We start from the raw sequence: 6,347 nt of genomic DNA, 5'->3' as shown, positions 1-6,347 counted from the left end.
TGGGGGGATCAGATAGGATCTGTGCCACTGTGACAGAATGCTCTGTTATACAGATAGCTAGAATCTCAGCCATAAAGCAGGGCAGGACTGCTGCTTACAATGGGGGGGATCAGATAGGATCTGTGCCACTGTGACAGAATGCTCTGTTATACAGATAGCTAGAATCTCAGCCATAAAGCAGGGCAGGACTGCTGCTTACAATGGGGGATCAGATAGGAATTTTTTATTTAGTGAAAACTTAACAATTTATAATAAATACATTCAAATCAAAACAAACCTAAATATTCCGATCATTTCAGACCAGCATCACCACCAGTGAGTTAGGCTTGCCATGCCACAGCTCTTAAATGAAATTTCCCATCACCACACACCAAACCCTCCCAGAGTCCTTCCTCTGTCCATAATTCCCTCCCAAGAATCAGATACCGGCAAAGTCCTCCCTTTGTCCATGAAAAGATCATTCCCTCCCCACCCTCCACCATCACACACCCGGCCACAAAGTCTAAAGTTCGGCTAGCTGATAAGCTCCTACTGGTGGTGGTACAGTGTTGGTCACTTCCCCATTGAACATGGTTCCCATGACTGATCTTAAGAGGCAAAAGGAAGACAGGATCAGCTGTTACACTCACTATCGTCAGGCAATACAGTAACCAGGCTACAGGGTTATGCACCTCCATTTTGATGCGTTTGAGCAGCTCTGTTTTAGCTCCCTTTCCCTCAGGAAACCCAAGTCGACCACCACAGACTTCACTATAAGGTCAATAACAACATCCTCCTGGCTAAAAGATCTCCTACAGCGGGATTGCCATAGGTGGTACCTCATCACTGATATAATCATGTACACCGTTCCTCTATCCAGGGGGTGTTGGACGGACAAAACGCCATAAGCCGCATCTGCATAGGAAAGTCTCTTGATATATGGCACTTTGAGGGCCTCTGCCAGCTGACACTGTACAATTTTGCTACGGGACAATCCACCAAAAAATGTTCCTGGGTCTCATCACCAGGACAGCCCCACGGGCAATTCCTGTCCGCAATATTCAAGTAGCGCAGATTGCCCCGCACAAAAAGCTTTCCCTGAAGGGCGAGCCAGTTTAGATCAAAGTACCTAGAAGGCACCCTTCTGTCATTGAGCCACCGGAGGCTCTGGGAAAGAATGTCCCCCACGCAGTCCTTCAAGGCCAAAGGGACAATGAAATAGGTCGCTAGGATCCTCTGATAGATCTGTTTCCTCGGGACAGAACCCAGTTCCCCAATTCCAACATCCCACTTCCTCAGGAGCTTCAACCCCAACTGTAAATGCGTTGGGAGACGACAACCACGCACCCGGACTTTCTTCACGCTACCGCCAAGCACCCAATCTCCTACCAGAGGCAATACCCAACGCCTGACGCAACATTCCCACAGGGAATCAGTTCTTTGGCCCAGGCACCCAAAGTTAGACTTTAGGAAGATGGAGCCAAAGAAAGCCACTGGACATAACATGCCCAACCCTCCCTCTTTCCTCTGCAGGTAAGTGACACCCCTTTTTACTGGATTCAGCCTGCTCCCCCAGATTAACTGGAAGAACAGACTGTGGATCCGAGCATAGAGAGCTTCAGGCAGCGGATACACATAGGAAACAAACAAAAAGATAGGGACCAGGTAAGTCTTCACAAGCTTCACCCTTTCACTGTAGGACAGCCTCCACTGCTTCCATCGCTGTACTTTAGCATTCCCGGCATCCAACTTCTCTTCCCAGTTTTGCCTACAGTCATCTCCCTTCCCAAACTTGATCCCCAGGATTCTAATCTGAGTTGGGGCAACTGAGAATTCCCGGAGCGGAAAAGCCGGCTCCTCGTCTAATGACCAAAAAGCTTGAGACTTATCCATGTTGACCAGAGACCCGGAGGCCTCTGAATAACTTCTGATGGTCTCGGACAGCACTCCCACATCCTCCGGACAAGAGACTGCCACCGTGACATCATCCGCGTAGGCTACTGACCTGAGGGGCTGGCTACAGGGAACAGAGAGACCCTTTATTCCACCCGCCTGCAAACGCCTTAAAAAAGGATCGATCGCAAAAACATACAGCAAAGGGCTTAAAGGGCACCCCTGTCTCACCCCGGCCCCGACCTCAAAGTTCTCACCTCGCCACCCATTGATAAGTGGAAAGCTTACGGCCCCTTTGTACAAAGCTGATAGCCACCTAATGAATGTTCCCGGGATGCCGTACTTTGCCAAAACGGCCCACAGATACTCATGATCCACTCGATCAAAGGCCTTAGCCTGGTCCAGAGACAGGAAGTAGCACCCAATGTTTTGGACTTTGCATAGTTCCAAGGCTTCCCTTATAGTAAGGATCGCCTCGAATATGCTCCGCCCTTTCACCGTGCAGGACTGGACAGGAGATAATAAAGTGCCTGAAAACAAAATCAGTCTAGTAAAAAGTATCCGTGCGAGAAGCTTCCTATCAGTGTTGAGAAGGGCAATCGGCCTCCAGTTCTCAACCCGCTGCGGATCCTTACCTTTTGACAGCAAGATCAAGGAGGATTCTCTCATAGAGGGGGGCAAGATACCCCCTTCCAGGCAGTCTCTAAAGACCTCTACGAGAACCGGAGCCAGCTGGTCTTTAAATTTCTTATAAAATTCGGCTGTAAGGCCGTCGGGTCCTGGAGCCTTCTTTTTAGCAAGGCAGTCGATGGCAGCTTTGACCTCATCCTCCGTGATCTCAGCTGTCAAAGGCTCAAAGTCCAAATTGGTCACATCAGGCCCTGGGGTTGCCTCCAGGAAGGATGAAGTCCTCCCCTTATCCAAAGCCTTGGCCCGGAACAGAGAACCGTAAAAGTCTTTCACAACCCCAAGGATGCCCTCCCTGGATGTCTGTAACTCACCCTCGGGGTCGATCAGACCGGTGATAAGCTTCCGCCCAACATTCTCCCGGCAGTTTAAAAAGGGGTCCGGAGAGTGAAAACTCCCATAATCCCTTTCCTGCACAAGAGATTTGTAGCGGCTATACTGACATTCTCTGATCTGGGCTTTCAGCCGGGTAATTTTTGACCCCTCCACCCCATCCGAAATAGAGGACTCCAACTTCGTTAAAAGAGTCAGGTACTTCTTATACTTGTTACCCTCCCTGCGTACAGATAGCTTACGGAAGAAAGTCCGGAATGAGCATTTGGCATCTTCCCACCATGATGACACAGAGTTGTAAAAGTCTATTCTCCCAAGCTGGTGCTGAAGGAGAGCCCCAAAAGACTTCCCTACTGACTCGCCCTCCAAGGAATCTGCACTAAGGCGCCAGAGACCCCTACCACTCGCTGGAATAGAGGAGACCCCCACTGTAAAGGAAAGAGTCAGATGGTCAGAGTACTCGGTCGCCACCTCCCTAACATTAGTGAACTCCTCACCTGCCCTGACAAAAGCCATGTCCAGACGGCTGCTCCTATTTGCACACCTGTAAGTATGCGCCGCTCTCCGGCCGCCCCAGGTAGCGACATCGACCAGTCCTGCCTGCTGAATAAGCATATTTAAAAAATAGCTCTCAGATTTCCCTATCCTTCCGGAACGATCCTCTGGCCTGAGGACCTGGTTAAAGTCACCAGCAAAGACGACCGGGAGCGACGTGTGCAGAAAGGGCCTGATCTCACTCAGCAAAGCCCTCCTGCCTGCCATAGACTGCGGCCCATAGACGTTTATAAGGCGAAATCGCCTGCCATTTAATGTAACATCTAGTAGTAAACAACGCCCCACCTGGATCTCAAGGAGACGATGCACTTTAATATCGAGGCCACCTCGAAACAGTATCCCTACTCCGCCACATGGCTCCTCCGCAATGGACCAGAAGGAAGGCCCATGTCGCCAGTCAGCCTTTGCCTTTCTCAGATCCGCCCTAGTAGCGAGTCGGGTCTCCTGAAGGAAAAACACCTCCGCATCTGAGCGGGAGAGATTCTCATAAGCCAAGAACCTCGCCCGCTCAGATTTAATGCTACAGACATTGGATGACAGGATTCTAATTTGAGTTTGCGCCATCATGAACCCTGATTGACAAATTTGCCTTCTTTGCCTGCTGACCTGTAGCCTCTCCAAATCGTTTCACCTGAGGACCTGATTGGACCTGCACATCATCCTCAAGGCCAACTGTACCACCACCCGGATCTCCAGTTACTGTCCCCCCCACACCTTTCTTCCTTACTGGCTGATCCTCGGTTTCCCTACCTCTCTTTTGTGATGCAAGTTGGATTTCCATCTGCTCCTGTTCTCTTTCTTCCTCCCTGCGCATCCTCTCTAACTCCTCCTCTCTTTCTGCCCTGTCGCCCCAGCTGTCCGGCTCCTCCTCCAGCACCGAAAACTTGTTCTTAGTGCTGAGTGAGAAAGAACAGACCCCTGAGCTACTCTCCCCTGGGTCTAACAGGTCAGCATTTCTTTTGTTTTTATTTTTTGTTTTACTTTTCTGAAACTCCCAACCTTCATTATCTTTCCTCCCTGTATTGTTAGGGTTCCTTTTCACCTCTCTGTCTGGCCTTTTCTCCTTCCTTCTGTCATGTTTGGGACCCTTAGTCATAGATCTTTTAGACACCACCTCCTCTTGCGGCCCCTGAACCTCTGCTCCTTCCTGTCCCGTGTCTCCTTCCTGCGGTGGCACCATTTCCCTCCTCATTTCCCTGTCTATCTCCGGGAATAGTTTCACTACGTTGTGATAGGCCTCGGGACACTTCCTATGCATATGGCCCATTCGATTGCATAGGTTGCACCGTATGCGGTTACAGCTCTCCGCCTCGTGACCTACCGCATTACAAAGGGCGCACCTAAGGACCTCACATGACTTGGCCAGATGGTCACCTGCCCCACATTTGAAACATTTCCGAGGCTGTCCCACATAGAAGCACACACCTCGCTCCCTCCCTAGGAAGAATGAGTTGGGCAGGTGTTGCGGCACATTGCCCGACATGTTTAGTTTTACCTGCGTTTTCCAGACCCCTGCCCAAACTCCATCCTCATCGAAAGCTTTTACTAAGGGTGTTAAGACCGTGCACTGGCGCCTTAACCACATGAGGATGTCTTCCTGTGGGACAGCATCGTTTTTCATTATTACCGTAATGTTCTTCGTCTGGGGCCTTGTCATAGGAATAACTACTAACTTATCCCAGTTCTGGTGACCCGCCCTACTCTGTATATTGTAAATGCGCCAGAAATGATCCAGAGCATCAGGGAGATTAAAGGTAACATCAAATTCGATGCTTGATTGAGCCATGACAGCGGAGAGGTCTCCGGGAGTAAAGCCCATACCATCTAACAGGAGGTTCTTTACAATAAATTTCCTGGGGGGGGCCTCATCCTTGTTACCATCCCATTTGATTTTCACCCAGTTCTTCCTTCTGAAGGGCTCATTATCTGAAAAATCTGGGGTGGCAAAGAGTCTCCTCCTTTCCCAAAACTGTGAGGGATTTACCGCTATAGTCTCACCCCCTGCCTGTATTGTCTCCACCTCTACCTGGGCTCCCTGTCCCTGCTGAGCTCCACTCCTGTCTGGGCGCTGACCAGCCTCTGATCTGCCTCCATTCTGTGTCCCTTGCTCTGCCTCCCTGATTGGCCTTCCAACATTAACCCTTTGTGTGACTGCCACTTGTCCATCACACTCAGCATTCACTTCCCCCACAGACTCACTCTGCACCTCACTCTCTCCATGTTCCTCAGTCACCCCCACAGGTACTTGCACCCCCACAGGTACTTGCCCCACCACAGGTACTTGCCCCACCACAGGTACTTGCACCACCACAGGTACTTGCACCACCCCCTGAGGAACAGAAGGTACTTCCATGTTGCTGCGAGTAGATGGTTCCCCTTCTGGCTCACAAGGATTCTCCCAGGGACTGGGCTTGGGCGGTGCTGGTGGGCTCGCTGGGCTCTTTCCCTCTGCTGTGGGCAATGCTGGGAAGTCTTGGTCAGACCCAATCGCATAGGTTGCTTCGACGTCTGCGGTGACTTGCGGGACATTCACTTTGAAACTTTTTTGCTCCTGCTTTTTTCTCTCCTGCTCTTCCAGCTCCTTCTCACTGAAAGCCATATTTTGCCAGTTCACTTTCTCCTTTCCCCTCTGTCTCCGGGGAGGCAAAGGTTTGGTGAATTCCGTGTCACTCTCTGAGCTGGCGGCACTGTTTGAGGTGCTTGAGTGCCTGACAGTCTGTACATTGTACCTCCTGCGTGTGGCTTGGTAGGAAGGCTGCATTGCGTCGAATCTCTGTTTGTTCTGATACACTTCCTTCCATGGCCCGACTTCCTGAAATAATGTCTGTATCCTGGATTCCACATCAGACAGTTCTCTACACAATGCATCTTTCTTTTGCTTTGTAGCCACTTTGTGTTTC

This window comes from Xenopus tropicalis, chromosome 1 (assembly GCF_000004195.4).
Source record: "Xenopus tropicalis strain Nigerian chromosome 1, UCB_Xtro_10.0, whole genome shotgun sequence".
NCBI lineage: Eukaryota > Metazoa > Chordata > Amphibia > Anura > Pipidae > Xenopus > Xenopus tropicalis.
This window is presented reverse-complemented; position numbering follows the sequence as displayed.